Consider the following 21042-nt stretch of genomic DNA (forward strand, 5'->3'; position numbering starts at 1 on the left):
TTCAATATTTCTGGCTCATACAGCTGCACCTCCAGAAATGTGTACCTTATCCAGTGCAGAAAATGTAGCAAAGGATCTTATGTTGGCAAAACAGGACAGAAGTTGCAAACAAGGATGAATTTGCACAGACATACCATCAAGGAACATAAAGAAGATGACCTCTGCACACCTGTAGGACACCATTTTACACAACCAGGCCACACAATGGGAGACCTCAATATTTTAGTTCTTAAAGGAAATTTCAAATCCATCCAGGAAAGAAAAACTTTTGAACTAAGAATGATAATTCTATTTGACACAAGAGATAACGGCCTTAACTTGGACATGGGATTCCTCACTGACTATTAGCTAGCTTGACTCCCTCTGTGTGAGTGTAGTACCCCCCCCCCCTCCCCCCGGCTGTATCTTATCTCTAGCCTCTCTTTTTTTTTTTCCTTCATCTCTTCTAACATTCTTCTGAAACTTTGTGATTTGTACAGTACTGCTTGGACTTTGAAGAAGGGGACATACCCCGAAAGCTTGTCCTCAAAATTGTATGTTAGTGCAAATAAAAAAAGTATCACGGACAGCACTCTGTCTCATAATCTTGAGTCTGTGTAGTTTCTTTTGATTTGCTTGAATTGCCCCCTGGGGATGTTTGTGAGTCAAGGTTTAAGATGACTACTGGTCATAGGGATATAAGCAATCCTATCAGTATTCGTAAAGTAGGTTTTTGTGTATATGGCATTCTTATCCTTCGTGATCTCTAAATCCAGATAATGTTCTGAGTACTGATTTCCCAGTTTTATATTGTTATCATTTTGGTTCAGATACTCCAAAAATTCTTGCAGGGATGGTTTTTCTCCCTGCCACATTATAATGAGATCGTCTATGAACCTCCTATATAGGATGATTTCCTTCTTGGTATTTTCAGAGATAGTCTCCTCTTCCCATTGGGCCATATATAAGTTAGCTATACTGGGAGCAAAATTTTGCTCCCATGGCTACTCCCTTATACCAGAAATAGTTATCTTTGAGGCAAAATGTCAAACGTTTACAGTAATAATAAACCTTTTGTGCTTGTGCGTTCGTGTGGAATATTTTTTTAAGCCCATTTTGCTGCTTGGATTGGCCCTTCATGATCTATATTGGTGTACAATGCTGACACATCAGCAGTACTCAAAATGGTATTACAAGTCGGCTCTATATTCTGAATTAGTTGTATAATGTGTTTTGTGTCTTTGAGAACAAGAATGTACAAGAATGCAGCTCATGCATGTACAAGAGTGCAGATCATGCATGTATAAGTATGCAGTATATCCAATAATTATGCAGGCATGCAATAACGTAAGAATGGTCTGGATAAAAGCGCACAGATGTGTCCCAAAGGAAATAAGTGAATGGTATATGTCAACTATGATTGGTGGGGAAAAAACTCACTGCTGCCATGGTAAAAACACATCGGTTTGTGGGAGGTATGAACAGGAGCCAGGCGCTGTGTAGTTTTGTGATAGAAATAATACACCTTGTATGGAGGTGTGTCTTTAATAAGTCATATGGTAAAACAATAATAAATAACCAGCCTGTGGCTTTAGGAAGCCAGGTTCCAAGATGGACGGCCCGTCCGCTCAGAGGGAAGCAGTGGAGTAGAATGCCTGTCAGTGCAGGGACCACGTTTACCCGACGTCCCAGCGTCCTGGATGACGTCACCACGATGTGGAGAGACAGAGGGGGGGAACTCTTGCTGGAGCCGCAGCTTTAGAAGGAAGAGGCCGGTTGCTTTATCAAGTCAAGACTTCAATCATAAAAAAGGCCGCCCTTCTACTTCCTGACTGTACTGCACAAGAGTAGGCTATATAGAGCGGCCCCGCGCTCTCTAGAGGCTGCAGGAGAAAACTGCAGTCCTTTTGAAATCCTCAGAGCATGGTCGGGCCAAACTAAACAGCGCACTGCCACCAGTGATATTTCTTTTTAAAGAAACACTGCAAATGTAAACTTACCATTCTCACTTCAGGACTCTGAAATATAACAGGACTCCAACCTTCACCCATCACAGCGGGCTCTGTCATGCAGACCTTTAAGGACTCGGTTCCCATAATGTGGGGCCACTGTCTTGGACCTGAACAGCATCCTGCTGGAAAGCACCTTGGTCAGAACAAACACTGCACAGGGTTCCATTATGCAGGGTCCAGCGCAGGGGCGGACTGACAACTCATGAGGCCCCCCGGGCAATAGGGGATCATGGGGCCCCTATGTCCTTGTCCAAACTCAAAAAAGCCTATGAAAAAGGTACCAGGGGCATCTCATGGGGCCCCCTACTGACCCCGAGCCCTCGGCCAGTGCCCAAGTTTCCAAATGGTCAGTCCGCCCCTGGTCCAGCGCCATAATGGCTGCATTACAGGCAGAAACCAGATTCTTCTCCTATTTAACGAGGTTCAGGTACCATCCATTTTGGCTAACAGCTTTTCGAATGGATCCAGTTGAAGCCCTTGATTCTCAGTAGAACCGTTCCATACCTCCAAGTATGCTCACAAAGCACATGTTCAGTGACCATCCATCTTACAGACAATTGCAAAATAAACTGAAGTACTTCTGGTGTAGGAGGGGTTATATAGGGGATGTCTTGCTCTCTGATTGGTCAGCCAGTGTCCATTCACCTCTAGGTGGCATATAACCCACATAGTCATGAATAGCCTACTTTGTGTCCTTTGATGTACGAAAAAGACTATATTACACGCATTTTACCGCATCACAAAAGTCTAAAGTCTTTTCTGGTACCCCACAGTGATAGATTTTATAAATGCATGCCAGTTAAAAAAATACTTTGTTTCCCTATTAATATGGACATTTTATGACGCTACCCACTTTAAAAGGGACACTTTATGGGGTGAGTTTAAAAAAATTTGGTGCAGCAATTCACCCAGTGAAAGTGCATATACATTCATTCTGTGTGAACGGGGCAAGATAGGATCATTGCTATTTCCTGTTATGGATGAAGATTTATCATTGATTTAAAACATAGCATACTGCATTTATTACAGTTATGTACAGTATATAGCACTGATTTATGCAGCATCATCTAGTGGCCAAATGCTGTATTTTCCATTTTAAATCTATGAAACACAAACATTCACACACACCAAGTGCACATGCACTTTCACTGGGTGAATTGCGAATGTTTTTTTTTCCCTTTATAAATCCACTTTTATATCTGCCAACTGGCTTTGCTTAAATAACACTATACCGAGGGGAGTACAGAGTGAAATTTAGATTAGTATATGGAGTTTATGATCTGAAACTAGCCCAAGCGTTATGCATTCTGTTAGATCTTGTTTACAGAGAACTGAAATGCAGAAGCTCACCCGGCACCTCTGAGAATTTCAGTGGTCTTTCATCCAAATGCTCTCCGGGCAGGGGGATCAATGAAAGTCAATGAGCTTGCAGGAAACATTCTAGGCAGTATAATGCAGCAATCTATACTTTGATAACTGGGGAAGGTGGGGCATGTACAACCCCTGGCAAAAAGTATGGAATCACCACTCTTGGAAAAGGTTCATTCAATTGTTTATTTGTGTAAAGAAAAAAAAAAAAATAATCAGACATGCCTCAAAACTATTTTCATTTAACATTCCAACCTTCTGGTTTTAACTGTTCCCGGGCCACCCTACATCAGAAATACTGCTACAGGGTGGCACGGGTGCACAACATCACATGTATATACACATGATTTGCAGTTCTGGGTGGGGGGGGGGTGCGCTTGCGCCCTACCCATGCCGCCATTCGCAGCCTTGGCTGTCAATCACCGGGTCCCAGCCGGTGATTCCCTACCCACACCCGGCGATCTCCGAGGATTTCCGACGAGGGAGAGACCTGTATGTAAACATTAAAGATTTTTCCCGCCAGCTCCTGCACACTGCTTTGTATGGGTCTGCATAGCAGAGCCATACAAAGCAGTGTGCTTGCAGTGAAACACAGCATCATAGTAAAACAGCACACAGTTAACCCTTTGATTGCCCACATGTTAACTCCTTCCTGCCCAGTGCCATTAGTATAATGTCAGTGCTTTTTATTAGCACTGATCACCGGGGATGTCAGTGGCACCAAGTCAGTACCCCCCCAGTGTCAGAATGCCCACCGCAGTCCCAATATAAGTTGGTGATTGTCAACATTATTAGCAAAAAAAAAAAATTCCAGTATATATACCGCCATTTGTAAATGCTATAACTTTCACGTAAGCCAATTAATTTACACGTATTGGGATTTTTTTTTTAGCAACGACATGGAGCAGAATACATTTTGGCCTAAATTTATGATGAAATTTTACTTTTTTATTTTTTTTTTACTGGGCATGTTTAATAGCAAAAAGTCAAAAATATAGTTTTTCTTTCAAAATTGTCGGTCTTCTTTTGTTTATAGCGCAAAGAATAAAAACCACACAGGTGATCAAGTACCACCAAAAGAAATCTCTATTTGTGGGAAAAAAAGAACACAAATTTAATTTGAGTGTAGCATTGAATGACCGCGCAATTGTCAGTTAAAATAACGCAGTGCCATATCGTAAAAAATGGCCTGGTCAGAAAGGGGGGGGGGGTAAATCCTCAGGAGTTCAAGTGGTTAAGAAACACTGAAAAAAAAAAAAAGAAAGAAAGAAAACAGTAGTCAACTGCAACTGTTTTTGCAGATCAAGCAGAGGAAAAAAAAAATGTGAAATCACTCAGTTCCGAGGAAATTATCATCACCATGTACTTTGCAGTTCTAAAACAAACATCTGCATCAGATTACATCTAATAATTAGTCTGCAGTTAAAAAAAAAAAAATCTGATTGACATGAATCATGGCTCCAACATGAGAAATATCAGTTGAAACAAAGGAGTGAATTATAAAACTTCTTCAGGAAGGAAGTCATGGAATGTTGCAAAAGATGTTGGTTGTTGCCAGTCAGGCTGTGTCTAAAATCTGGACCAAGTACAAATCAAATGGGAAGGTTGTAAAAGGGAAGTGTACTGGTAGACCAAGGAAGACATCAAAGCATCAAGATAGAAAATTAAAGCAATATGCCTTGAAAACAGAAAACACACAACAAAACAAATGAGGAACAAATGGGCAGAAACTGGAGTCAATAAGGAAATGGGGATTACATACAGAAAAGCCAAACGAAAACCATCATTAACCACTTGCCCTCCAGAGGATTTACCCCCCTTCCTGACCAGGCCATTTTTTGCGTTACGGAGCTGCGTTACTTTGACAATTGCGGGGTCATGCAACGCTGCACCCAAATTAAATTTACATCCTTTCATGAATAGAGCTTTCTTTTGGTGGTATTTGATTGCCTGTGTGTTTTTCACGTTATACAACAAACAAAAAAAAATAGACTGACAATTTTGAGAAAAAAAAAAACAATATTTTTGACTTTTTGCTATTAAACATGTTCAGTAAAAATTAAAAAAGAAAAAAAAATAATTAATTTTCATCATAAATTTAGGCCAAAATGTATTCAGCTACATGTATTTAGCTTTGCTAAAAAAAATCCCAATACGTGTAAATTAATGGGTTACGTGAAAGTTATAGCATTTACAAATGGTGTTATATATACTGGGATTTAAAAAAAATGTATTTTTAATAGTAATTGCGGCGATCAGCAACTTATAGCGGGATTACGGCAGGCATTGGGTGGAACTGACTGTGTCACTGACATCCCCATTGACACTGTACTAATGGCACTGGGAAGGAAGGGGTTAACATGTGGGGTGATCAAAGGGTTAACTGTGTGCTGTTTTACTAGGAGCTGCGTGTTCCTGCTTTACTGTAATCACACTGCTTTGCATTCAATGCAAAGCAGTTTGCACGAGCTGACAGGGAGGAGAACTGTTTTGTTTACAAACAGTTCTCCTCCCCCTGTTGGAGATGCTTGGCAATCACCGTGCGCTGGCGAGTAATCACCTGCCGGGACCCACTGATTGACAGCCAAGGCTGTGAATGGCAGCGCGGGGAGGCCACACACACACACACGATTCTGCGCACCCCTGCCGCCCTGTAGCAGTTTATCTGCTATAGGGCGGACGGAATGCGGTTATCACCTTAACAGAAAAAAGACAATGTTACAGTGGGCTAAAAGAAAAGCAATCATGACTGTGGATGACTGGGATGAAAGTGATATTCAGTGATGAATCACGAATCTGCATTGGGCATGGTGATGATGCTGGAACTTTTGTTTGGTGCTGTTCCAATGAAATGTAGGAGATGACAGTCAGTAAATCTTCAATAAATGCACAAATTTATATGGAGATTTTGGACACTTTTCTTATTCCATCAATTGAAAGGATGTTTGGAGATGATGCCATCATTTTTCAGGATGATAATGCATCTTGCCATAGATCAAAAGCCATGAAAACCTTCCTTCAAGAAAGACATCAGATGTCAATGGCATGGTGTGCAAATAGTCCGGACCTCAATCCAATTGAAAATCTATGGTGGTAACTAAAGAAAATGGTCCATGACAAGGCTCCAACCTGCAAAGCTGATCTGGCAACTGCAGTAAGAGAAGATTGGAGCCGGATTGATGAAAAATACTATTTGTCAATAATTAAATCCATGCCTCAGAGAATTCAAGCTGCTATAAAAGCCAGAGGTGGTGCAACAAAGTACTAGTGGTGTACTGTAGTGTTTTTTTTCATGATTTCATAATATTTTCCTTAGAATTGAGTGATTCCATATTGTTTTTCTCTGCTTGATCTGCAAAAACAATTGCAACTGACTGCAGTTTTCTTTTTTTTTTCTTTTTTTTAAGTGTTTCGTAATGTCAGAAGGTTGGAATGTTACATGAAAATAGTTTTGAGGCATGTCTGTGATTAGTTTTTTTTTTCTACACAATTGAATGAACATTTTCCAAAAGTGGTAATTCCATACTTTTTGCCAGGGGTTGTAGCAGACATCAGGTGCACAGTAAGCAGTTCCTTTTATGTACATTAGTAGAACAATTGGTCTCTAACATCTGGGGTGATCAAAGGGTTAACTGTGTGTTGTGTTTTACTAGGGAGACATACAGTTTTGTTTCTCTCTGCTCTGAAGAGATACAAAACAGCATGTCCATGCTGATGGGAGAGACCTATGTATAAACAACACAGGTCTCTCTCCTGTCAGCTTTCCCCAACAATCGCCTGAGTGCCATCCAGGATTCACCAACCGGGGCCCGGTGATAGACATCACTAGCCGCCAATAGCATCGTGGGTAGGGCGGCACATGCGCCCCCCTCCTACCCAAAAATGAAAATCACGTATATATACATGTGATTTTGTGCTGTGGGACAGCAAGGCGCTTCATGATCTCTATGTGGGATCAGTGTCTCTGGTCAAGAATTCACCTTACATGTGGGTGGTGTGATTTCCTGTAGCACTAAATGCTCTCCATCCTACACTCTGTAATGTGTCTTCTTTTCCTTTGGGATTTTCCGTCCTGATTTTGGATACTTATTCCCTTGTATGGACATTTTGCACATTTGATTGCTTTATTCATCTTCAACTTTGTTTGCAATATTTATGCTTGTTCATTTAACTTTTGTCCATATGTACATCTCTGTACGCATGTACACTTTTATAATTTTTTTTTATTTTGAGGGTAGAGCACTGGGTTATATCACATACACCTTTTAAGTTTGTGTGTTTTTGACATATTTAGGCGTCTATCTTATTATTGTCCATACACGCATTCATCCATCTGTATGGATATATACTCTTCTAGGTTTATTATTTATTTGTTTTTTTTAGGTTTTTTTTTGAAAGGCGAGTATGGTGTTTTGACACAACCTTATTTGTGATGTTATTTTTATATTTATTTAGATTATTGCATATATTGAGCTAAGATTATCGATTTTCTCTGTAATATGGTTTGATATTGTATGCACAATTGCACTTTGGAATTTTTAAGAGACAGCGCACCCTTTTTTTTTCCAAGGATGTGTAAAATTGCCAAGCTTTAGTATGTAGGGAGCATTCAGGGCGAGGTTGTCTAGAAATAAAAGGATGCAATTCTTATGTAGCAGTCATGTTCTAAGATATGTTAGTTGATAATGTGGAATAAGCTGGTGAAATACAGAGGTAGGGAGCGGCATAATCAGAGGCGTTACAAGAACATTCACCTTCAAGGGCCCCAGTGCAAGAAACTATAGAGGCCCCACCTTTTCCATTGCTCCAGGGGCCCTTCCCTCTTGTCCCACGGCCCTTCATTAGGGTTCTGCAGCACCTTTCACATGTTCTGCAATGAACCGCCTTCCTACTGTCTTGAGGACTCCTCCATGGTGCCAGGATAGCGGGGCCCTGTCTCAAGAGAGACTTTTGCGACCCTGGTAGCTCTGCCATCGAATATAGTGCTACTATAGATAATGCACAGTCGTAAGTTACAGAGAGCCCACTATGCTTGGAGAGAGGCTTATTGGTAGGGTGTCCAGGGCTCGAGACTGTCATCTATCTGCCATAATTAAATAAAAAATCATTACCTATTAAAGAAGATTATATTTCAGACCATAGTGTGGGAGGATTTTATATCAGGAAAGGTAAAGGACATTTACTTTAGGAAGCTTGTGTATCACATAGGAACTGGATTAGGGACTTGTTAGACTATCATACAGGAGAATATAGATGAACTTTAAAGTGTTTTTAAACCCAAACAATACAATTCTCTCATCTGCTCTCTTTTTCTCTGTTAAATATATCATTGAATGTGCTATGTCTGTTTGACAAGTGCAAAAAAAAAAATCTGTTGATCTTATTAGACATTCAGAAGTGTCCTATATTCACTTCTGTTCTGTGTCTTCTCAAATATGCCTCCTAGTTGTTAACTTGGACTGCAGAATAATTAGCCTTTATGTTGTAAAGAACTGAAATTGGCTGTGTAGTTTAGCAAAAGACAACTAGGAAGGTGGATGACACTTGGCCCACAAAAATGCTGTGTGTTGCCAGTTTACAATAGTACCCAAGTGCATTTCTGGAATATCTTTTCTGTACATCCAGGGTCTGAAAATGACACACAAAAAAGGTGAATGCATTGCAGAGATTTACTGCATGTTTTTTTTTTCTTCACATATGCTTTAAAGTGGAACTTCCCTCTCTCAATCAACATTGACTATTTTGATTCCTTATGCTGTCAGCATTAGTAAATAGATAGGAAAGTACATCATATTTACTTGTTTTAAACAGTTTTTTACATTTATTTAGTTACTTCCTAGTTTCCATGCCTAGGCAAATTATACCATAAATCCCAGGAGTCTTCAAGGTGGGAGGATGGGTTATCTCAGCTAAACACACCCTCCTGCCTGTCTGTCTAAGCCAGTGTTTCTCAACTCCAGTCCTCATGGACCCCCAACAGGTCATGTTTTCAGGATTTCCCTCAGATGAAACAGCTGTGGTAATTACTAAGGCAGTGAAACTGATCAAATCACCTGTGCAAAATAATGGAAATCCTGAAAACATGACCTGTTGGGGGTCCATGAGGACTGGAGTTGAGAAACACTGGTCTAAGCTAAGGGCAGATGAAGTAATACTACATAAATTATCTGCCCTTACTCAAGATGGCCATGGACAGAAATGCTAGGGGGTGGTTTTCTAAGTGATTACTCAGCAAAACAAAGCACGGAGACATGGACTGAGGGGAAAATTTGCTTTAAATAATAAAAAATGAATGAAATAGCGGTTTTGGTTTGTCGTGCTCAGATACAGTGTAGTTCCACTTTAAAGGATTCACTAAGAGTCATCTGCTTTTGCATGAAACTAAAGTTTGTTTTTTTTCCAAGTGACCAGCTCTGGCTGAAAAAGGACAAATCTATTCAAGCATGTCTTCTTAAAGTAGAACTATAGGCAAATCGTTTTTTTTTTTTTTATTTTGGATAGAGCAAGGAAGCATTACAACCCTTTTTTTTTTCATCATCTGTGTCCCATTGTGGAAATTTCCCTTCACTTCCTGTCCCATAGCCAAACAGAGAGTGAGAGGAAATCCCTGCAAACTGAAGAAATTTCTTGGGGACCCCCAGGTCACTAGAACTAGTGTCCCCATTGGAAGATTTTTCCTCTATTACATTTTTGGAGACAACCCAAAATTTGGGATTTTCTTTTACTTTCAATGATAACGGTAAACAGGGCAAACGGAGAAGGTGAATCTGACTAACGATGACACAGACAGCAGTCAAAACAAACAGGTGGTCTAATCCCTGTGCACTCTATCCAAAACTACAAAAAGAAAAACCGCCTTTAGCTGTACTTTAATTTAAAAAAGTCCCTTCTATTCTTAGCCTCCTCCAAATTCCATTTTTTTTTTTTTTGGTACTGTGATTTAACTGTTAGAAGGTAGCTATGTTTGTTCTCCATGGTCCCATTGTATGTAGGAATGTGGCCACCCTCTCGCTCCCAGGATGGACTATGGGACCTGTTGTGTGCATAGACCAGTGGACATGACCGCAACTAACCTGTACTGCTTATTCCACACAAACAGAAGTACCGTATTTTTCGCTCCATAAGACGCACCTAGGAAAAAAAAAAAATTCTGAACTAATGGACTGCAGACATAGTACAGGAGATGACCAGAGACTGCGGACATAGTAGAGGAGATGACAAGAGATTGCGGACAGTACAGGGATGACCAGAGACTGTGGAAAGTACAGGAGATGACTGCTGACCTTTGGGGAGGGAGGGGGAGCGGTTTACCTGAATTTGACAGGTACCTGCTCTTACTTCCGCGGAGTTGTTCTTTGATGTTACCTGTTCCTCTATCCAGCCGCGCACTGTCTACCCGGCTTCTGTAGTGTGGGCACTCGTCGGAAAGCCGGATGCCCAGTGCGCATGCGCGAGAAGCGCTGCGCTTTGTGATTGGTCTGGCGGCTTCTGGGATCTGTCATGTGTCCCAGGTGCCGCCTTACCATTCACAAAGAGCACCGCTTCTTGCGCATGCGCACTTGGAACCCGGCTGTCACGCACACTACAGAAGCCGGGAAGACAGCGCGCCGTTGGATAGAGGAACAGGTAAGGTCCCACTGCAGAGCTGAGCGGCCGGCCCGGTATTCTGGCACGGCGGCGGTGGAAATACCGGACCGGCCGCTCCATAAGACGCACTGACATTTTCCCCCCTTTTTTGGGGGGAAAAAAGTGCGTCTTATGGAGCGAAAAATACGGTAAGTAGAAAAAGGAGAGGTTCAGGAGCTCACATTGGACATTACAAGCAGGCAGCAAAACACAGTAAGAAAAGCTTTAAAGAAGATTGATTACAGGGCCATTAAGTAGTGGATGAATTATTTTTGGGGAATAAGGATATCGTTTAGCATCACTTTAAACTCTTCTCTGGGGATTAGAGAACACAAAAAATGCTGACAATTTACAAAATGAATAAACTCTGAACTCATGAAAACGCATCAAAACCCTTTACCTCTGTCTATGAAAGATCTCTACTGCAAATGGATTTTTAAAAGGAGACTCACCAAGCCTTAAGTAGTCAGGGGTTTGTACACCTGAGTGAAAAAAAATATATATATATGCAGTGAAGCTTAACCAAATAGTCATTACAATAGCTTTCCTGTACAATAAAAAAAAATTATTATGCAGGATTTAAATAGCTCCAACCGTACTTGTCAGGCTTTACAATATAAAAGCAGACAGTACAATTATAATACAAATCAAGAAAATAGTGTTAGGAGGTCCCTGTGTGATTCTATATTATTTATTGCACAATTCGAAGTAAAACTAAATTTTAGTATGTTGAATAGCTAGCAGTGAAGAACATAGGCAGTGTGTTGAGCCATACCAATCAGATTTTGTTATCCCATATTCATGATAAAAAGAAAGGGATTGGGCTTGACAGAACTGAAATCAATGCTAAATAAAAGATCTATGCTGGGAAGCTTGAGACACTGAAATCCACAATTAGAATTTCAGAAGGCTAACCAGTTTGAGTATTGATTATTAATACAATGTAAGCAGTGAAAATTAAAGTAGGAATAAATGTTACATTGCACAGCTGTCCCCAATAACACATGTAATACATCTTTCAGAACTATGAAGATAAAACCTCAAAGTTAGAATTAGAAAGCTAAAACATTCAGATATAAAGCATTTTAACACAGATGATAAAATACTTTCACTAGAGGAATGGAAAGAGTTAAAGTATGTATAGCCATAACATTCTATTATAGTTTTGGATAGATTAGGGAAGCCTTAAAACCCCGTCAGCCAATGTCTTGCAGGTGAGATTTAACTTCACTTCCTGTCCCAGGGACACAAACAGGAAGTGAGAGGAAATCTCTACAAAATGAAATGAATACCCCTTGTAGGCAGTTGTTAACCGAACTGGTGTCCCCGTTAGAAAATGTACTCTCTCTATTCCTGTTCTGGTTGCAACTCTTGAATTTTAGGTTTCCCATCACATCACACTGTAGCACACACAAAATGGATCAAAATTGACAAGGTATGTACAGAACATGAGGAGGGTATATAGTCGAGTCAAGAGGCACAAAAGGTATCAGCAGACCAATGAAAAGATATATAGGTTATAATGAATAAAGCTTGAAATGTCTGAGAAATCCAGAAGGGAGGTCCTGTTTATCAAAGAATTATAAATAAGGATATAAGATGCAGATCATACATTTTACACTTCCCCTAGTTTGACCATAGCTGGGCAATCCTCCTGGGAGCTGGCAGGGGACAGGAAAGCTTCGTAGGAGTTGGCAGGGGACAAGGAATCCTCCTGGGAGTTGGCAGGGGACAGGAAAGCTTCAAAGGAGATGGCAGGGGACAGGAAAGCTGTGTAGGAGATGGCAGGGGACAGGGAATCTTCCTGGGAGCTGGCAGGGGACAGGGAATCCTCCTGGGAGCTGGCAGGGGACAGGGAATCCTCCTGGGAGCTGGCAGGGGACAGGGAATCCTCCTGGGAGCTGGCAGGGGACAGGGAATCCTCCTGGGAGCTGGCAGGGGACAGGGAATCCTCCTGGGAGCTGGCAGGGGACAGGGAATCCTCCTGGGAGCTGGCAGGGGACAGGGAATCCTCCTGGGAGCTGGCAGGGGACAGGGAATCCTCCTGGGAGCTGGCAGGAGACAGGGAATCCTCCTGGGAGCTGGCAGGAGACAGGAAAGCTTTGTAGGAGCTGGCAGGGGAAAGGGAATCCTCCTGGGAGCTGGCAGGGGACAGGGAAGCCTCCTGGGAGCTGGCAGGGGACAGGGAATCCTCATGGGAGCTGGCAGGGGACAGGGAATCCTCATGGGAGCTGGCAGGGGACAGGAAAGCTTCGTAGGAACTGGCAGGGGACAGGAAATCCTCGTGGGAGCTGGAAGCCTATGTAGTGTTGTACATCTGCCAGCATCTGCCATGGGCAGTAATGTTCAACCAGCATCCATGATGATCTCAACAGATCTCAACATATTTTACCGATTTCTGAAATGCCATGGGAGCTTGAAACCCAAGGGTGCTAAATTATAGAATCTCAGCTTTAACTAGGAATCTGGCCTCGCCCTCCATAGCGGTTTAACTGATCACTAGGAGTAGCCGCCTTATAGGCTATTAGGCAATTGACCAAGTGCCGACTTCCTAGATAAAGCTGAGATTTTCATAATACAACACCCTTGGTTTTGGGGTACACCAAGATAATGAACATCCCTGGAGGTGCTTTCCTTTGGATAAAAGTACCTGACAACTGTTTAGGGTAGTGTTAGTCAACTTTCTTAATTTAGGGGGCCTCGAATGCAGCCCCTAACAGCATTAAAGTGGTTCAAAAGGCTGAAGTTTTTTACCTCCATGCATTGTGTACATGAAGGTAAAAAAACCTGCGGCTTCCCTCTTAGCCCCTAATACTCTCTAAGCACAATCTCAATCCAGCGATGTGCCTGAGAGCAGCAGCTCTCCCCACTCTCTCGCTCTCCTTATTGGCTGAGAGACAGCAGCGGGAGCCATTGACTGCCGATGCGGTCAATCACAGTTAGTGAGGAGGAGTGGGAGCGGGGATGAACTATGGACACAGAGTGGGACTCAGGAGCGATCACCCACAAATGCACCCATAGCATGGGCACCGGTGGGGGACCTGAGAAGAGGAGAATCAAGCTGCTCTATACAAAATCACTGCACAGAGCTGGTAAGTATGACATGTTTAATATTTAAAATACCTTTAGTGTCACTTTTAAGGTAATCAGGGAATGTAATGGGACAGAAAGCTGTCAAAAGACAGCAAACATCCAACAAGAGCTTGTCAGAGAATATGTGCATGCTAAAATAAATGGTCAGAGACTGCATGCTCTGCGGGAGTTGGGGAGAGACTGCAAAATATGCTACAGTTATTTGAAACTGGGGGCACGCTACAAGAAACCCTCTAAGGGGAGAAGGGAAAGGTGGTATTGATTAGGGTACACAAAGGGTTAATATATGGTTTAATGACAACAAACATTACTGAAAACATTTTTATTTGTATTAGTTGCTTTAACTAACTTTATATGCAAATCAAAACTCATTCCTCTGATCTGCAGAGGAAGGCAATAGAGCAGGTACAAAAGTAACAAATTTATCTTGTATCTCTATCTCACTGAACATCTCACGGTTTATAAACAGGGCGTCAGAAGGCAATTTTTTTTTCTTTTTACTGCATCTGCTGTAATAGTTGTCAAATATACACAGCAATTCCTGGCTGTAACGGCTAGGAATTCTCGGTGGAGGAGGAGCAGCAGGGGAGAATGAGAGGGTGCACTACACATACCCTATGTACAGTACTTAGATGAACTTCTGATGGTGCACGCAGCATGCTCACTTTCCACAAAAGGTTAAAGCCCAACTCCAGCCAAAACTGTCCCAGGACAACCACCTCCATTTTTGTTTCCTATTGAAATGAGGACAGGAAAAGAGGTGATCTCTCCCCAATGGTGACATTTTCAGAAAGTTTACCTACAATATAACGGTATGGTTTGTAGAGAAAGGGAAACATTAAAATATAATTTTGTAACAGATCTGTGAGTGCTACAAGGTGGCAGGGCAAGCCTTTATGTGCCAACAGCAGAAAACCACTCAGAACACCAATATACCAGGGGACAGTACATTGGTCAACAAGATAATGGATGTGCACAACAGTGATCTCACATATAATCTGGGCCCATACAGCATTACTAGTGCAAAGGGTTAATTGCACTGACCACCACTGGAACTGTGGCCACTGGATTGACCACATTTGTGACACAGAGCAACACAGACTGACTATTTATGTACAGTTGTGTTCAAAATAATCGCATTCAGACATCACTAACCTGATCAATCACTTTTTGGTAGAAATGATATTTCTACATGGCAAATAATGTACTAGTAGGTGTAGTAGAGTAATAGAAATCCAACAGACCCCACAGTCATGACATGCATGCTGCTGATTCTGTGTAATTGAATCACTAATTGAAAGGACATGTTGAAAATAATAGCAGTGTGGAGTTCTATTAGTGAGGTCATTCATTCTTTGAAAAACAGGTGGCAATTATTACCCTTATTTAAGGAAGGAAGGCAGCAAATGTTGTACATGCTGGTTACAGTGTATTTTTCTCTGAAATTCTGAGGAAAATGGGTCGTTCCAGACATTGTTCAGAAGAACAGCGTACGTTGATTAAAAAGTTGATTGGAGAGGGGAAAACATATAAAGAAGTGCAGAAAATGATAGGCTGCTCAGCTAAAATGATCACAAATGCTTTAAAATGGCAACCAAAACCTGAAAGACGTAGAAGAAAGCGAAAAACTACCATTCAAATGAATAGAAGAATAGCCAAAATAGCAAGGACTCAGCCAACAATCAGCTCCAGGAAGATCAAAGAAGGTGTAAAGTTCCCTGTGAGTACTGTTACAATTAGAAGACGCCTATGTGAAGCCAAGCTATCTGCAAGAAGCCCCCGCAAAGTCCCACTGTTGAAAAAAAGACATGTGCTGAAGAGGTTACAATTTGCCAAAGAGCACATTGACTGGCCTAAAGAGAAATGGCGCAACATTTTGTGGACTGATGAAAGTAAGATTGTTCTTTTTGGGTCTAGTGGCCGGAGACAGTTTGTCAGACGACCCCTAAACACTGAATTCAAGCCACAGTACACTGTGAAGACAGTGAAGCATGGTGGTGCAAGCATCATGATATGGGGATGTTTCTCATATTACGGTGTTGGGCGTATTTATCGCATACCAGGGATCATGGATCAGTTTAAATACATCAGAATACTTGAAGAGGTCATGCTGCCTTATGCTGAAGAGGAAATGCCCTTGAAATGGGTGTTCCAACAAGACAACGACCCCAAACACACCAGTAAACGTGCAACATCTTGGTTCCAGACCAACAAGATTGACGTTATGGAGTGGCCAGCCCAATCCCCGGATCTTAATCCAATAGAAAACTTGTGGGGTGACATCAAAAATGCAGTTTCTGAAGCAAAACCAAGAAATAGAGAAGAACTGTGGAATGTAGTCCAATCATCCTGGGCTGGAATACCTGTTCACAGGTGCCAGAAGTTGGTTGACTCCATGCAACACAGATGTACAGCAGTTCTCAGAAACAGTGCTTATACAACCAAATATTCATTAAGTGATTCAAAGGAAAGCAAAATCTTCAAACATTTTTCAGTTTATATAGTGAATGATTGAGTTTGTAAAGAAGAATACAAACACTGCTATTTTTTTGAACAGTCTAATATTCACTTTTCTTCAATTTTTTTTAGAGGAACAACACAAATTTGATATATTTTTCTTCATGTTTTGATTTGGAATAGAATGTGTTGTGTTCCCAATGCATTTGTGTGTATGGAAATAAAAGCTATTAGAAGGATTTTGAGCTTTATTCACTTTTTTTCAACACAGTGCTATTATTATGAACACACCTGTATGTGGGTGATGCTATAATAACCATCAATGTAACCTGGGGAGGAAGGGGGGGGGGGGTGGGACACATGGAGGGGAAAGAGGAAATACAGTGATCACTGCTGAAATGGGGGCGACCACAATGGCCAACAATACAAAAGGTGTGCTCAACAATAATCAAGAACTGAGTGATAATGCGCCAATCAGGAATTTAAAGGTTGACTAAGATCTATGTACCAGGTGGCCAAGACACTGAAACACTTTGCCAAAAGAAAAAAAAATTGTGAGATGCTCAAAAGACCTCCCTTGGCTCTTAGTCCTTCTGAGCCCCTCTCCTTTGTTGGGGGTTTAGACTCTGGGTAAAACATTCAGATGGGCTCTATGGACCTGGCGGGACAGTATAAAAATACATTTTTAAAAAATCAAACTTAAAGAAAAAAAAAAAAAAAAGCACCCTTGCCCCCCTGCTCATGCTGACCCCATGCCGGTATGTAAACAGAAGTTGCACCATGCATGTGAGTTCTAACACTAGACCTCCTGTGTAAATATACAGGCGACACTCAAAAATTTAGAATATCGTGCACAAGTTCATTTATTTCAGTAATGCAACTTTTACCTTTACCCGCCCAGCCTATGGCCAGATGGCGGCTGGCAAAATTCCTCAGCGTTCCGAGTGGACGCCATAAGGCGTCCTCCCGGGCATGCGCAGTTTGCGGGCCTTCAGAGCCGCGTAGCGGCACGATCTGTCACCGGCCATGTACCTCGGACACGGCCAATGACAGATCTGAGTACCGGCCCCATTCCCAGTACCATGTGACCTGCTGTGACCAATCACAGCAGGGCACATGACAGTTGTATACAATGGATGGCTTCATTCATGCAATCCATTGTATACTAGTGTGCCTAGCTGTGAATGGTCACAGTGATCACATGGACAAGCTGGGCCAATTACAGCCCAGCTGTGTCATATGATTAGCCGTGGCCAAATCACAGCTAAGCACGAAAAAAAAAAAAAAGCCCTGAATGAATCTATGTCGTTCAGGTAAATGCTTGCTTATAGCAAAGCAATTCTTTGCTATAAGCAAATGGTGTAAAAAAAAAAAAAAAATACTGATCACTTCCCCAAAGTAGTACAATGTCAGTGTCTCTGATCACCACCATGCCAGTTATATGATGACGCTGTACTGCACTGGTGACAGTATGTAAAGAAAATTGTGAAACTTTTTTCACTTTTTTAGTTTTCCGAAAAATTTGAACAAAAAAAATACAACTTCAAAAAACTTGCCATGCCTCTTATGAAGTACGTTGGACTGTCTACTCTGCAAAAAGTGGTCATTTGGGGGATATCTGTACTATTCTGATATTCTTGGATCTCAAGAAATTACATTGGCCATCAGTACTTCAGGATTGATCCATTTTCAGATCTATACCATAGTTTGTGAATTCTATAACTTTCCTACAAACTAAATAATACATCCTAATTTGGGTTATTTTCACCAAAGACATGTAGCAGAATACATCTTGGCCTAAATTTATGCAGAACAATTATTTGCAAACTTTTATAACAGAAACGAAGAAAAACGTGTTTTTTTAAAAAAATTTTAGTTTTTTTTTGTTAATTTAGCAAAAAATAAAAACCCCAGTGGTGATTAAATACCACCAAAAGAACGCTCTAGTTGTGTGAAGAAAATGATAAAATTTTAGTTTGGGTACAATGTTGTATGACCGCGCAATTGTCATTCAAAGTGTGAGCGCTGAAACCTTAAAAATGGCCTGGGCAGGAAGGGGGTAAAAGTGCCCGGTATGGAAATGGTTAAAAGGTGAAATTAATATATGAGATAGACACATTACATGCAAAGCAAGATAGTTCAAGCCGTGATTTGTCATAATTGTGATGATTATGGCTTACAGCTCATGAAAACCCCAAATCCACAATCTCAGAAAATTAGAATATTGTGAAAAGGTGCAATATTCTCGGCTCAAAGTGTCCCACTCTAAACAGCTAATTAAGCCATAACACCTGCAAAGGGTTCCTGAGCCTTTAAATGGTCTCTCAGTCTGGTTCAGTAGGAATCACAATCATGGGAAAGACTGCTGACCTGACAGTTGTGCAGAAAACCATCATTGACACCCTCCATAAGGAGGGAAAGCCTCAAAAGGTAATTGCAAAAGAAGTTGGACGTTCCCAAAGTGCTGTATTAAAGCACATTAATTGAAAGTTATGTGGAAGGTAAAAGTGTGGAAGAAAAAGGTGCAAAAGCATCAGGGATGACCGCAGCCTGGAGAGGATTGTCAGGAAAAGGCCATTCAAAATTGTTGGGGACTTTCACAAGGAGTGGACTGAGGCTGGAGTCAGTGCATCAAGAGCCACCACACACAGACAGATCCTGGACATGGGCTTCAAATGTTGTATTCCTCTTGTCAAGCCGCTCCTGAACAACAAACAACGTCAGAAGCGTCTTACCTGGGCTAAAGAAAAACAGACCTGGTCTGTTGCTCAGTGGTCCAAAGTCCTCTTTTCTGATGAGAGCAACTTTTGCATCTCATTTGGAAACCAAGGATCCAGAGTATGGAGGAAGAATGGAGAGGCACACACTGCAAGATGCTTGAAGTCCAGTGTGAAGTTTCCACAGTCTGTGTTGATTTGGGGAGCCATGTCATCTGCTGGTGTTGGTCCACTGTGTTTCATTAAGTCCAGGGTCAAGGCAGCCGTCTACCAGGAGATTTTGGAGCACTTCATGTTTCCTTCCGCAGATGAGCTTTATGGGGATGCTGACTTCATTTTCCAGCAGGACTTGGCACCTGCCTACACTGCCAAAAGCACCAAACCTGGTTCAATGACCGTGGCATTACTGTGCTTGATTGGCCAGCAAACTCGCCTGACCTGAACCCCATAGAGAATCTATGGGGCATTGCCAAGAGAAAGATGAGAGACATGAGACCGAACAATGCCGAAGAGCTGAAGGCCGCTATTGAAGATTCCTGGTCTTCCATAACACCTCAGCAGTGCCACAGGCTGATAGCTTCCATGCCACGCCGCATTGAGGCAGTAATTGCTTCAAAAGGGGCCCAAACCAAGTACTGAGTACATATGCATGCTTATACTTTTCAGAGGTCCGATATTCTTCTATGTACAATGCTTGTTTTATTGATTGCATGTAATATTCTAATTCTCTGAGATTGTGGATTTGGGGTTTTCATGAGCTGTACACCATAATCATCACAATTATGACAAATCACGGCTTGAACTATCTTGCTTTGCATGTAATGAGTCTATCTAATATATTAGTTTCAACTTGTAAGTTACATTACTGAAATAAATGAACTTTTGCACGATATTCTAATTTTTCGAGTTTCACCTGTAAATTGGTGACCTGGTAAAGGCTTTTAAAGCCTTGCCTATCCATAATAAATATGTATGTACTTTGTTGCCATTGCACAGGCATGTGCAAATTTAAAGCATGTCATGTTTGGTATCTATTTACTCAACGTAACATCATCTTTTATTATTGTATCAAATAATTAAGCAATATATTGTGTTTTTGTGCATTAAAATTATAAAAAACGGTATTTTTCCCAAAAGATTTGCGTTTGAAAAATTGCTGCGCAAATACTGTGTGACGTAAAAAATTTAAACACCCTGCATTATATTCTCTGGGGCCTCAGCTGTAAAAACAATATATATAATGTTTTGGGGTTCAAAGTAATTTTCTAGCAAAAAAAGTTTTTTCATTTTAACAAAAAGTGTTAGAAAAGGCTTGGTCTCCAAAAGTGGGTGCTGTGTGGCATAAGCTTCCCTTGGCCCTGAATAGCAAGGATAGTAGAAGCAACCCCTCCAAATGACTCCTTTTTGGAAAGTAGACACTGCAAGGTATTTGCTAAGAGGCATGGTGACTGTTTTGCAACTCTCATTTGTTGCCTCATGTTTTTACAAATGTGATATATGTAGGAAGAGCATGAATAGTTGAGGTGACTCTGTTATCCATATAGAGGTGGTAATGAAATGCGCACTCACCGGACGCGCATATTAAATGCGCATTGAGTATAAATATCCTGCTGCCAGGTGGTGGGCGATTCCTCCTCTCTCGGGTCCTAAGTGGGTGGTCCTTCTCCTCTGGGGGTCCCCTTATGTGGTCCTAGTGGGTGCTGTCACTACAGGTGGCCTGAGTGGTTTATGGCAATCCGTTCCTGAAGTGGGTCTGCGGACTAGAGCACTCCCCCAGGGGGCGACAAGAA

At 41.5% G+C, this 21042-nt stretch overlaps 1 protein-coding gene across 5 annotated transcripts in view; it reads right to left on the bottom strand.

Annotated features, from left to right (window-relative positions):
- Nucleotides 1-21042, bottom strand: part of LOC149462785 (pseudouridylate synthase 1 homolog) — a 91585-nt gene that overhangs the window by 36322 nt on the left and 34221 nt on the right. The window contains exons 4-5 of one of the 5 annotated variants that reach the window (XM_089676410.1): nt 11438-11467; nt 10433-10490 (exon numbers count right to left, since the gene is read on the bottom strand). The exons of 2 other annotated variants lie outside the window; for them this stretch is intronic. The gene's annotated coding sequence lies outside the window, so the exon portion shown is untranslated. The remainder of the gene's footprint in view (nt 1-10432; nt 10491-11437; nt 11468-21042) is intronic. 2 more of the 5 variants (XM_089676412.1, XM_089676411.1) reach the window with 2 other exon arrangements.

This window comes from Staurois parvus, unplaced genomic scaffold, assembly GCF_062004578.1.
Source record: "Staurois parvus isolate SC_StPar_1 unplaced genomic scaffold, SC_StPar_1.0 ptg000168l, whole genome shotgun sequence".
Taxonomy (NCBI): Eukaryota; Metazoa; Chordata; class Amphibia; order Anura; family Ranidae; genus Staurois; species Staurois parvus.